This window comes from Chelonoidis abingdonii, chromosome 6 (assembly GCF_003597395.2).
Source record: "Chelonoidis abingdonii isolate Lonesome George chromosome 6, CheloAbing_2.0, whole genome shotgun sequence".
Taxonomy (NCBI): Eukaryota; Metazoa; Chordata; order Testudines; family Testudinidae; genus Chelonoidis; species Chelonoidis abingdonii.
This window is the reverse complement of record NC_133774.1, coordinates 91,742,171-91,756,797: the sequence shown is the minus strand read 5'-3', so window position 1 is coordinate 91,756,797 and position 14,627 is coordinate 91,742,171.

Genomic DNA, 14,627 nt, shown 5'->3' with positions numbered 1-14,627 from the left:
ACTTTTTCCAGAGGAGTGTAAATGAGAAAAGGGAAATGGCAATTTTTAACAGTTTACAACTTAGCAACGCCAGAATGGAATTTCCAGGGACAAAGAAAAAGACACTTTCTAACAAGAGCACTTTCCCCTTGTTAAATGGCAAAGGCCTGCTGCAAACAATGGAGGTGTTAGAACATCTCAAAAAAGGTTGCAAGAATCTTTACTAGTGGAAAGAGTTAAGCAACCTAAACATAGCGGTTGCTTCAGTAACTATCCCAAAACCCAACATCATAAATTCAGGAAATGCAAAGTTACATTTTAAAAGAAATACAAAATTGTTAAGATTATGAAATGCACAGTGGGAACACCCAGAAAATCTTAACTCTTCCTTGTAGTGACACCATGCAATAACTATATAATTACGATTAAGAAATTTTAGCTTTAGTGGTCCCAGATTAGATTAAACACATTTTTAAAGACACATTAGATTTTTTTCTTTTATTTCCCATTATATCAACACAGGACAGAAATAAGGTTGTCTGGGTACCGTAACTGTGCATTTCCATAAGCTTAGTATATTTGGATTTCCTTGAAATTTAACCTTAACTCTGAATTTATAACACTTGGTTTTGGGATAATTACAACATCCCTGTCCAGTATTTTATCCTAAATTACTGATAAATACTCTCAGTTTTAACTCCTTCTTAACATAATTTTTATCTGGGAATTTCCTTGGTGTTTGTTTAATGTTCACTATTTATTTATGATTTTTAATCAAACTCAGCATGTGATATTTCTAATGATTTGAAGATTTGAAGGATCAACCTTAAGTTGCTTTTTTATTTTAATGTTTATAGCTAGATTCATCAGTACACTCTGGATGGTTTTTGTCATGCTGGTGCAGCACAAAATGCACAGGGGCCAGCTGGGTTTACAGCTGCTTTGTACCTGAAACAAATATTTTTGAATTTTCAGTGACCTGAAAAAATTGTTGTTCACCCAGATCTAATTTAGAACTCACTCATGTCTGTAGGATACAATCCTGTGGTGAGGGTGGCATGGGTTGCAATGGATGCAAAATGGGTGGCATTCTGCTTAGGATATTACTAAGATTGCAAAGTCACACACTGAAAGTTAAGTTGTGTTAGAAGTTATGGTTGCCTGTGCACCCTTAATTTGTCCCGCCTTGTGCAAATGCATTATGATGTTGTCTTCAGTTACCTGATCACATAGTATTTTCTCACGAGATCTCTGCTTCATTCAGTGCACAGAGTGGATAGTACTCAGTGAAGAAAATAACTATTCAATATTTCTGTTTTCCTCATCAGTCTGTCTATGGCCCCATGTCTTATTTACTGCACACCATCTAAGACTGCACTGAATATCAAATTATTAATTTCCTCATATGCTTTTCTTTGACACTCATTGCCCTGGTATCTGAATAATTCACAAACATTAGTGAATTTATCTTCACAACCCCATTGTGTGATAAGAAAGTATTGCCCTCCTCATTTTATGTGTGTGGAACTTAGGCAGTAAATAGGGTAAGGTCAAAATGTGTAGGTGTCCACTAATTTTGGATGCTTCGCTGAGTGAGTGTCCAGTCTGAGATTTGATTTTTTCAGAGGTGGTGAACATTCATAGTTCCCATTGACTTCAGTTGGACTTGCTCAGTACTTCTGAATGTCAGACATTAGGTGTCTAGATGTGTACACACAGAAAATAAAGGACATATAAATAGTGGATATCTGTCAATATTTTCATATAGGTGACTTGTCCAGCAACACTATATAGGAAGTCTATGACAGAGCTACAGCTATAACCAAGTTCTCCTGGATCCCAGTCAACTACCTTAACTGTAAAACAATAGTTTCTTTTCGTGCAGATCTCTGTCCCCACAGTTACCATCTTTTGCAATGAATGGCCCTGAATGCTGTGGGCAATATCTTCATTCATTTCACAGCCCTGATTCATTCAATGAGTACAGTCAAGCCTGTGCATTGAATAAATAATGGGTGCTATGGAAAAAACTAGCAAAACTGTATCATAATGTAGGATAGCCACTAGACCACCAGAGAGACCTACAATATGGATAAAGAAAATGTAGTGAGGGAATGGAACTCCCCACCAAGTAGCGAGTCTTTATTGTAAAAGAATGATTTTTAATTGACTCAAGTCTGAGACCTACAAGGCCTGGACCTAATGTAGTGTTACTTCGGGGCCAGGGAATAATTTCCCCATGATAGTTTTTAGTGTGACTTCAGTAGACCACCAAGGAATGGTGGACCCATAAACAAACAACCCAAGGGGCTAAAGCCTCACAGGGAATACCTAGCAAACAGCCAATAATTCACTGGTTTCATTCCAGCTGCAAAAATCTTACCAAGGCTCTACTTCTGATAAGTGATGGACTAACATCAAGTGTTTTGGAGAGTCTCTTTGGTTGGAAATTTTCAGAGAACTGCTGAACCTATTGAAATACCTCCCGGGAGCTAGAACTCTTTTCTCTCCACCACCATAACCACCCAGAATGCTTTATCTCCAGCATGAGTCTTTATAGGGTTCTCCATGGTCTCCCCAATTAACAGGATTTAGCGGGGAGGTGCTGGCTCTTTCACCACCCACCAGCAGCAGACTGCCTTAGAGGCAGGCTCCACAACCCTCCCCCTGAACCCTGTGGTAGCACAAGTCCTGCAGCTATCTATTTTAAATGTTGCGCATAATAACTGAATCTGGACCATTAATTCCAAGTTTCCTGATTTTTAACCATTCAGAGTGATGTGTTTTTTTAAAAATCAAACTAGAGTATTCTTATGAGGTTCTTTTTGTTGAAGGTATATTGATTTCTCACCTAAGCTATCTGAGCAAAAAGAAATTTGAGAATTTCTTTAGTAGTTTTTCAAATTTTATTGTAATAATTTGTATATAACAATATTTAAAACTCAATGCATTATAGAAACATTAGCCAATTAAATTTTTAATCAATAAATCCCATGAAGACATATCTATTTCATATTATAATTAGTAATGCAACACCTGAATTGGAAGTTCAGACTTTCTTATACAGACATCTAGCACTTATTTCTCTTCCCTTTTAAGGATATGCAACTCTCAACAGGATAAAAAGCAATGTGCAGATTATGACAAAATAAATGGTAGTTCCACTATCAGAAGGTTTCTCTAGCACAGTTTGGATCTTCTTTGAACCAAAGTTTGGTTTATGACTCTGTAAGGTCCACCAGTTCCTGCAGCGGAACATGTTAATTTCTTGAACAGAAAGAGCTATTTATCTTCTGGATTTTGCTATGGGAACCGTGTCTGTGGATTTCTTGCACCTGAGCTTTTTGGTTCACTGAATCTACACTCCCTACCATGTGTGTCTGTACAGCTTACAGGTTCTTTAAACCTGAGCTTTGAAGCTTGTTAACTCAGCTGGTTTACTAGTTTGCAAGAATCATGATTCTTAACCCAGAATTTTAAAACAGTGATTATTTGAGAATTTTTGCGTGCTAAAAATGGCAGGATTGCACCTTCTGCTTTCATAGATCTGTGATCTGATTTGACATTATCAATGACATATGCCTATGATGATGACAGATAAAATATCAGACTGGATTTTTGTGCCCACCTGAAATGGATTTGAGGTATATAACTTGTATTACCATGATTTATACCAAAGATCCCCAAACTGTGGAGCGCGCCCCACTAAGAGTGTGTGGAGGAACCTTCAGGGGGGCCTGGGCCAGCCCCCACAGGGCGCGGAGAGGGAGCACCACCCAGCCCTTCCCCACCCCAGCTTTGCTCTGGGCTCACCTGCAACTACATCCCCGACTCCCAGCCCCGCACCTGTCCCTGGCCCTTTCCCCAGACTTGGCGTGGCTCTGCTTCCAGCCCCACAACTGCCCCCTCACCTCCAGCCTCAGCCCCTGGCTCCAGCTCCATCCCTGTTCCTGCTTCCAGAACCAGACCCACCCATAGCTGCGGCCCTCTTCCCCTGTCTGCTTCACCCATTCCCTGAGCCATGGCCCTGCTCCCAGCCCTGGCTCGCGGGCGGGGGTGGACAGAGGTAAGAGTGGGCGCGACCCTCAAAGGTTTGGGGACCACTGATTTATACTGTAGCGTGGTTCCCTTAAAAGATCAAACAAGATATTCTTAATGTAATAACTTTTGTTTCCTTCATCTTGGAAAAAACCAACAGCCTTCACAGTAATTCTACTGGGGAAGAATTCGTCTACACTTTAGACCTTAATTTTGACTGGATTCATACATTCGTACATTCTATTTTATAGTATTTATAACATCTATTTTATAGATAGGAAAATAGCTACCTATATCTCTCCTGTGTGCATTACATAAACAGCTGTTCTGTTCTGCCATTTGGGTTTTTCATTTCACGTTAGGGTATACCTTGAGATTTTCCATCTTTCCTTCAACTCCATGCTTTTGGGTTCAGATAGAAATCCAAAGCAGGACCACAGAAAAGAGAAAAAGAGGAATGTCTCACCCAGATAGGCAAATGAAATGAATTCCCAAATACATACAGCACTGTTTTCAAAATCTCTGCTGAACAAGCTAAAACTGCCTTCTCACCTCTGCCTACAGCACTGTTCCCTATACTCTCTGCGCATACTCTATGTGGGAAACAACTCATAGTCTCACTGACCATGGCAACACACTGGGGCAATATTTACATAAAAACACCAATTTTCTCAGTGTATTAGGCACAATCAAGCTTTGTCTTATTTAATTCCTTTGTTTTCCTGAACAAAGTCTTTTTTTTTTGCACAATGCAAAGAGAACTCTGTTCCCTCGTTTCTGTTCCTCACACAGTAGCAAAAGTGTTGTCAGGTGGACGTGCTATTGAGGGTCTAGCTCTAAATCACCATGTCTCTATATGCATGTAATCATCCTGCCATAAGGCAACAATATGTATTTCGTGTCCTTGTGCACCAGTGTGTTCACCTTCTGAGTCTTGAAATGGAACTTGCTAAATTTGGGTTTTGAGGAGCCAGTGGGTGCTTTATGCTCCATTCTCCAGGAGTGTTCAACCATACTGAGGCTACGTCTTCACTACCGGCTGTATTGGCTGGTAACAATCGATTTCTCGGGGATCAATATATCGCGTCTCATCTAGACGCGATATATCGATCCCCGAACAAGCTCCTGTCGACTCTGGAACTCCACCAACGTGAACGGCGGTAGCGGAGTCAACAAGGGGAGCTGCGGACGTCGATCCCACGCCGTGAGGACGGTAGGTAACTCGATCTAAGATACTTCGACTTCAGCTATGCTATTCACGTAGCTGAAGTTGCGTATCTTAGATCGAATTCCCTCCCTAGTGTAGACCAGCCCTCAGATTTCAAGGTTACTCAAACAGGGCTGGGTGAATAAAAGGGAAGCTCAGGAGATGCAGCCCAGAATCTGGCCGAATACACAAATACAAATAACACAAATACACAAATACAAATACACAGCTGAGACTCTAATCCTATAAACTCACCCGCTCTCCACATAATGAGAGTGGAGATCTCAAAAGTATTGCAACTCTGGAAACTTTTCATACCATTGATTATAAATGAAAGAGTCATGTACATTCTTCACACATGCTTTCTCACAACTTTCCTCCAGGGGAAAGAAATAAGGCCTCAGCCTATTTCAGTGAATGTAATGCACTGACACCTGCATCTAAGTGGACAATCTTCACCTGCTTAGAGAGTACAGGGTAAAGATGAGGGGTGAAAATGAGCTGGTACAGGCTGATAAGGTGTACCAGTAAGAAGCCAGTACCAGCCCATATACAGCTCATGTTAAAGCGCTGCCATGGCAGCACTTTAACACCTCTTCCTCTTTTGCCTCCCCTGTTGGCAGCTTAGGGGAGTGCTGCCACAGCAGCACTTTAATGGCGCTGCCCCTTCTTCCCCTCCCCCCTAGGCTGCCAACGGGGCAGCTGCCTAGGTGCCAGCAATTTAAAAGGGCCTGGGGCTTGGAATCCAGGGCCCTTTTAAATCACTATCTGAGCCCTGGGAGGCAGGGGCCAGGCAGCATGGATGGGCTGGCTGGGGGACGCTGACCCTTCTCAACCCTGCCCCTTCTGCCCTAGGCCCCAGCCCCTGTACCAGTAAGAATTTATTATTACTTTCATCCCTGGTAAAAATGTATATCTGGTTTGTATCGAAAGGGCATAGGATCACTTAGCCAGGAGGAAATCAATGGGGGAAATCAGATAGACACCGTGAGATTTCTAGTCTGTATATAGAGTATGAATAGTGAAGACTTGGTATCCTCGCTCATAATGGAATGTCTGTCTGTAAAGGGAAAAATCCATATCTGGCAAACTGATAGCATAGAGGTTGGGCATATCTGTGGACAGAATGTGGTGGCTGGATAGTGATTCACATGTCAACATGGAGTGTATGGGGGTGAAAAATGGTGAAATGTAAATTGAATGGGGACTAGGGGGTTTCTGGTTGTAGGTGGAACATTAGCATGGATATGAGGTCAGAGTTAAACTTGTTTGTGGAACCTTACCACCAACCACAAGTGATTATTCCAATGAATCCTCAAAGGTACTTCATACCATTCTGCTCTGCCTTTGTTAGAAGCCCACCTCTGCTGAGCAGCCAATTTTTGTTAGTCTCTTGAATGATCACTTATGACACTTGTCATAATTAACTATTCAAAGGACTGGCAAAACTGGCTGCTGAACAGAGATGGACTTCTAGCAAAGGTAGAGTAGAATGATAGTATATTTTGAGAGTCATTGGAATTGTTTCTTAAGGTAGGTGATTGCTTAATGAATTCAGATCTTAGGTTCCACAAAGAAGTTTAATTCTGACCTCATATCTTATTCCCATATCTTAGTTTATTTCCAGCAATAACCCTGTCTTAATGAAGTTTTTTGTTTGGCTTAAGTTGTAAGAGGGAGGGCCCCCTTAATACTTTCACTGCAGAGAGAAAATTAGTGTTGATGCTCAGAGACACTGAAAGTTGTAAGGACATGCACATTACTGGTACCTTACTCTGCATCTTTGTATTGCATGGTCATTTATTATCTCTGCATTTTTTTAAAAATATACAAAGAAATGCTCCTAACCAAGTGAACTTGGAAATCTTCTGTGGCAAGTGCTGAAGAGAGGGAACTGGAGACTCATCTGGAGTAAATCACCATAGCACCACTGAGGACAATGGAGATAGGCCTATTTACACCAGCTGAGGATCTGGCCCGGGAAATCTTGTTGTAAATCTTGCCTGTTTTGCTAGGAACACTGTAAGGAAGTGTTTTATCAACACTTCCTTACAACAGATATTTTTTATGATTTCCAAATTGTTTAAATTTTATTTGGGTGAGTTTAGAACTCTTTGTTCTCTGGACTGTGCAAAGAATGGGTGCTGGGGAAATAGCTGCAATTTTGGTTTTAGCTGCTGAATCATAGTTGATGTCTCACATTTCATTAGTGTTCAAGACCTTAACGCCTCATATTTCTCAGGTTCTTTTCCTTTTTCCTTTTTACACAATGTATGCAAGGACAAGAATGTGTAAGCCCCACAGCTACCCCATTCAAACTTTCCCTGAGTCAGTGTAATTGGATTTTGCACCTCAATTTGCAAGATACAGTTCCTCTGCACTCCAAGCTTTTTAGTGGGCAGAAAAATAAAATAAAATAAAAATGATAATAAAGACAGGGCAGGCATTCACAAGTTACCAGGTCTCCACACTCTTCAGCTGAGACCCCAGATTTCAATGTACCCTGAAAAGGGTGATTAATTTAAAGTGAGTGGAGTCTGTTTCTTTAAGACAAGCTCATAAATCGTGAAAGATCACCACTTCTTTTCAAAAGACTCTCCACGGTCTGAGTTTCCCTTCTGGGTCAGTAAAGGCATTGAAGTTTTAATGGCATGCCATGGCAGATTACACGATACAGCTGTCCCAGCACCGTGAAAATTAAGTTATGCCCCGTGTCAGCAAGGGTTTTTTCCCTTTTCTTTCCCTACCCTTCCCCCTTCCCTCGCCTTCTTTCTTTCTCTTTCTCTGTCTCCTTTTTCATTCTCCTTTCTGCTGGGAAGTGCGCATCTGAGGGGGAGCTGGGAGCTCGGCGGGAGCTGCTACTACTGCTGCTGTTGGGCCTCAGCTATTGAGTGTTAGTAAATGGAGCTGATGGGGCTTTAGTGAAGAAGAGCCATCAAAATGGAGGCTTTTGTTCCTTCTCTTCTAAGCAAGGCCAAGCCACAGAAGCCACCCTCCCTACACACAAACACACCTACCCCTCCATTCTGCTTTCCCTTTACCTTCCAAATCTATACAATAACCATGCCCACCCACCTCTCTCTGTCTCTCTCTCTTTCTCTCTCTGAGCGCAGTGAGCTTGCTACTGACCACCCCTCCCCTAGCCCAGCTTTTTGGCTCATGACACCAGACCAGCTCAGTTAGACAGATAAACTGTTACAGGAGGTTTTTATAGTCTCTGGTTGTCAAAGATGCCTGTTTCTTCCAGGGCGGGGCCTCAGAAGGGAGAACCCCCTTTGCTTTATTGGGCTTTTTGCATTTTAAAAAACCCTTTGGGGCCATCATATCCCTCCATCTCCCCCCAGCCACACACACCCCGAGAGAAGAAATCAGTACAATACTATAAATACACCCCCCTAGCCCTTTTACAAGCTCTAATAGGAGCCTGCATGTGTGAGAGTAAGAGAGGAAGAATGGGGAGAATTAAGTGGCCGGTTTCTTGCTGCTCTGGGTGATACTTTCCCCAGCTCAGAAGACCCACTTATTGCAGGAAATAGCCCTCTTTATCCCTCCCCAATCAAGTCACAGCTACTTGGCATGCCTTTGTTATTGAAGCTTTGTAAGTTAATTACGACAAGTAATAAAAGCTGAGTTAAAAGCACACATTCTCTAATGGCATAAAGGTTTTACATTCACTTTTGATATCATACGATTGCAGTAATTTTATGGTTTAACAGGTAAGAAGTAAAGATGGACCTAAGTTAGATTCAAATCTAAAGTTTCTCAAATTTCATAACATACAAAAATATTACCAATGTAAAGGGCTTGCAGCATACAATATATAATCATTTGCATGTCAACAGTTTCTGTCTTAATACTTTTGCACATTGCTTAATAGCCCTCGTTCATATTGGTGATCACTTCCTCATATGAGTCATTAACATAAGTGATTAACAAGTTTGATGACAATATATACCTCCAGATCAGTGGCACTGCTATGGGCACCCGCATGGCCCCACAATACGCCAATATTTTTATGGCTGACCTGGAACAACGCTTCCTCAGCTCTCGTCTACTCACGCCCCTTCTCTACCTACGCTACATTGATGACATCTTCATCATCTGGACCCATGGGAAGGAGACTCTAGAAAAATTCCACCATTGATTTCAACAACTTCCACCCCACATCAACCTCAGCCTGGACCAATCTACACAGGAGATCCACTTTCTAGACACCACGGTGCAACATAAGTGATGGTCACATTAACACCACTCATATATCAAAAACCTTACTGACCGCTACGCCTACCTTCATGCCTCCGCTTCCATCCCGGCACATCACACGATCCATTGTCTACAGCCAAGCACTGAGGTACAACCGCATCTGCTGCTAAACCCTCAGACAGAGACCAACACTACAAAATCTCCACCAAGCATTCTCAAAACTACAATTCCCGCTACGAGGAAATTAGGAAACAGATAACAGAGCCAGACGTTGACCCAGAAGCCTCCTACTGCAGAACAAACCAGAAGAAACAACAGGACTCCACTGGCCATCACTTACACCGCCCAGCTAAACCCCTCCACGCATCATCAGGGATCTACAACCCACCTGGACAATGATCCACACTTTCACGGGTCTTGGGTGGCAGGCCAATCCTTGCCACAGACAACCTGCCAACCTGAAATGTATTCTCACACAGCAACTGCACACGTACATAGTAACTTAGCTCAGGAACCAATCCATGCAACAAACCTCGATGCCACTCTGCCCACATATCTACACCAGCGACACCATCATAGACCTAACAGATCAGCCATACCATCACTGGTTCAACACCTGCACGTCCACCAATGTATAACGCCATCATATGCCAGCAATCCCCTGCTGATTGTACATCGGCCAAACTGGACAGTCACTACGGAAAAGGATAAATGACCACAAATCAATATCAGAATGGCCATATACAGAAAATCCTGTAGGAGAGCACTTCAACCTCCCTGGGCCACACTAAGCAAACCTGTAAGGTGCTATCCTGCAGCAAAAAACTTCAGCACCAGACTTCAAAGAGAACTGCTGAGCTTCAGTCATTTGCAATATTGACACTTATCAGCTCGGATCAACAAAGATCGTGATGGCTTGCAATGTACAGACCAGTTTCTCCTCCCTTGGTTTCACACCCTACTGCTAAACGGGCCTCACCCTCCCTGACTGACACTAACCTCGTATCTTAGCTTGCTACTAGCATTATATATACCTGCCCCTGGAAATTTCCACTACCTGGCGTCTGACGAAGTGGGTATTCACCCACGAAAGCTCACGCTCCAAAACGTCTGTTAGTCTATAAGGTGCCACAGGATTCTCTGCTGCTTTTACAGATCCAGACTAACACGGCTACCCCTCTGATAAGTGGAACGGTTTGTGTCAGTGCTCAGCAATGCCAGGGTGCCACAAGTGGGCTATTTGTATCTTTATTTCTATCCATTCCAGGTTACCTGGATAGAGCATGAGGGTTTGATGCCTGGATGATTCATTTACTGTAGTTTATAAAGGGTTGCTGGCTATTAAAACATCCCATATATACAGGTTATTTTCTTCCACAGGAAAACTTTTCCATATCTTTAAACATCAGCCAGCTGAAGGTATAGTCACACTTTTAGAGTGATGAGTTACACCAGTGTCTCAGCATGCAAGAAACAAGAATTAATACCTGTTTAAGATTTTAATACAAATATTTTAATATTAATTCATCTTTATGTAGTTTTTTGCTCCTTGATAGAAGGACATGTAGATAATTCAGACTGTGCATAGGACCACGAAGATATCAGTCCAGTACATCATGAGCCAAATTCCACCTGATGTTTGGACTCTCATGTGTACCGGAAAATCTGCAGCCAGACATCGGACAGAACAGAAGTGTTTTGCTCTTTTGCTTGATCCCTCAAAATCTTCAGAGAGTTGGCTTTGCAGGTCTTTGACAGGTACTCCATGTGTGTTTCCACAGAGAGGACATGCACGTTGAGGATATAGTTTGTGAATTTTTAGCAAATATATCCCCTGATCACACGTGCTCCACATTCCCACACAGATTGCTACTTGGCACAAATAATATCAGTTGAGAGACTGTGCATGGGATGGGGGAGTGTTGTATCCACCCCTTATATAGATACAGAATTAATGCTGGTTTTGCAACATTAGTGTAAATCTATTTTTTGGGTGTAACAAAACTTTTACATAATTTTTCTCTGTAAATGGTAGAGGAGGAAAAAATAAGGACTGATTTGCTACTGCCTTGCACCTTGTGTAGTCATCTATGTGTGCAAAGTGAGTGTAAAACATTATAGCCTGGTCAACATGCAAAATATGTACTGTTTCAACTATACAAGTATAGCTAAATCAGTTAGGGTTACCAATCGTCCAGGATAGTCCTGGAGTCTCCAGGAATTGCAGATTAATCTTTAATTAAAGATTATGTCATGTGATGAAACCTCCAGGAACACGTCCAACCAAAACTGCCAACCCTAAAGCAGTACATCTTTTATGTGTGCTATAACTATACCAGTATCATTAAGGCACTACAACCCTCTAGTCTGCAGTCATGAAGGTGCTTAAACTGGCATAGTTTATTCCCTCACATTTAAAGATAACGTGTTTATATATTCTCGGATTCCTCAGTTGATTACTGCTTGTTGGTGTGAGGTAGGGAATGGATTGTTATTTTGCTTTGTCGTTGTTATTCACTACAAGGGAATCCTTCTTCTTACTTCTTGACCCAGACTGAGGCTCTTGGTGTGTGAGGGGAGCATGGGGTTAAGGGGAATTGTCTGTCACAGTAATTATCTGGCCTTGAGTGCTCAGAAAGGAGGTGCCTAGAGACTGGCCACTTCACTCACTCACACATGCCTACACATACACACACCAAAACAGTTCACTGTTTGATTGGAAGCTTTTCTCTTCCCCTCTCTCTCTCAGTTGTGCTGCAATCCATGCTAAATCAGCTCATTCCTCCTTCTCAGTAAATCTAGACAGGCCTCCGCTTTAAATATGCTGGCCCACACAAGGGAGAAATATCAATTCCCCCATACCTACCCCTCCTCTCCTTAGCCATTGGGAAGCCTGTGTTCTAATAATAAATGGTGGTTTTGGAGAAAAAAAAAAGAAACAAACCTCCCCTTTCCCCCCATTTGGAGTGACAGTTCTGGAACTTGGTCTGGGGAGCCCATGAATTGGACTTGCAAAGGGGGGTCCCTATAAATCTGGGCTGTTGCTCATTGTATTGAAAGTTTAACTGCTTTGCTCTCACTCACAAGGGGAGGGAAAGAAAATGATTTGTAAACAGGGGGTTTAGAGATATCGCTTTTTTTTTTTTAAAGGTACTTGTTGCCTGTCTTTTTGTTCCTAGGAAAAGTAACAATGTGACACAAAGTTTACTACTTTCTCCCCCACCTAGTTCTGTTAATTTGTCTCTGCTTCTGTCCTTGCTTATGATACAGCTTGGGAATTACATTATATAAGTTTGAATGAAATATACTATACAAATTATAGTTGTATTGTGCTGAAAAACAACTACAATTCTTGCCAACTCAGTTCTGGATAATTTAGACAATAAAAAAATGAACAAACAAATGAAAAATACACAGACATACAACCCTTCCTCCCAATACACACATACCTTGGAGGAATGCCAACTGCAATTGCCACAAACTAAACACAGTTTTATGTTTTCTCACTGATGCTTTTGCCCATCTCATATTCTGCCTTTCTGCTCATGACTAATTTCTTGATCCCATTTCATGGGTCACAGAGCAACATAGCAACCATTTAGTAGCAATACATATATACATACTTTGTGGATATAGTTTGAATATGATTTTATCAAATTTACCCAAATCCAGGAATTGCTAAACATGGCTAATGTATGTGGGTTCTTATAATTATACTAGCGGATTATTCAGCTTTATAATGTAATATTTGTCCCCAAAAAATTATTTGAATTTGAGACATTAATTCTGATCCCTTGTCTCTAATAACTGCCAATAGGATAAAGGAACTAGCTAGTTTCTACTTCCATGCAACATTTAGTGTAAAAAATAAAGTTTAACACAGTGATCTCTGATTCAGTCTTTTTTATTTATGGGTAAAAAGGAAGTGCAAAAAGTGTGAAACAAAATTTGCTTAACCCTATTGAAAATAATATCATGATTATATGGAGATTTATACTGTATCACATTTACTGTAAAGTCATAGTTTGAATTTCATCAATCCTTGAAATCATTTGATTGAATAATAAAAGACATGCAAAATAATGCCAGAAATAACCATATGGTGAGTATGAATGTTCATAGATCAGAAAAGAGAGAGAAAGGCTGCCCACTTTTTGTACAGTGGCTGATTTAGAATACATCTTATTAAAAATGTTTAAAGGAGTTAGACAGTACATTTGTGTGTATGTTTGTGACTCTGTATGTGTGCATGTGTGGGTGGGGGGAGGGGAGGTTTGAGCAATTCTAATCCTGTAGCTCTCAGGACCTGGAGAGTTGGATTCCATCTGGTGTAACTAGATTAAAAATCTTTTCTCATTTCAAAGGTTTGATCTCCATGAGAGTTTGAAGTGATGAAATCAAAGTGGCAGCTTGGATTTGAAAACTATTTGGATTTGAACTTCCTAATGTCTAGTTCTGAGGGAATGATTGGGATGGATATAAATGTGTGGTAAACACCAATGCATTTATAAAGAATGAGTTATGCTTGAGACAACATAAGGATATTATATTGCTAAAATAATACTGATTATAACAACAATAAAACTGTTAAAATTAAAAGAACTTTAATTTTGAAATGATTGGGTCGTATTGTGCCATCAGAATTTTAGCAGAACTCCCCAATGGCATCAATGGAAAATTCCACTGTAAAATTCATAGCACCACTTTAATAGTAATAATAATCAATAATAGTTGTTTTTATCCAGTGATTCAGGCATGAACTTGGGACTCAGGAGACATGGGCTCAGTTCTTGCCGTACCTCAGATTTTCTGTGTGATCTTTGGCTAGTCACCTAGTCTTTCTGTGCCTCAGTTCCCCATCTGTATAATGGGGATAATACTTCCCTATCTACCAGGGGAATTGTGAGGATAAATACATTAAAGATTGTGAAGCATTCAGATACTATGATAATGGGGGCCACATAAGAATAAGTATATAAGATATTGTTATTACCAAACTTGTGCTGTGCTTCACAAAATCAAAGAATAATATATGGTTTAAAGTGAAATGGTACATACATTAAGAAATACAAGTTTAGAGTTGGATTCATTAAACAATAACCATGCATTTAAAAGAATATATGTACAACCACTTGTAGGTGGAGTACACAACATTCATATACTTACCTGTATCAAGGGATACAATACTTTTGCATGTTAC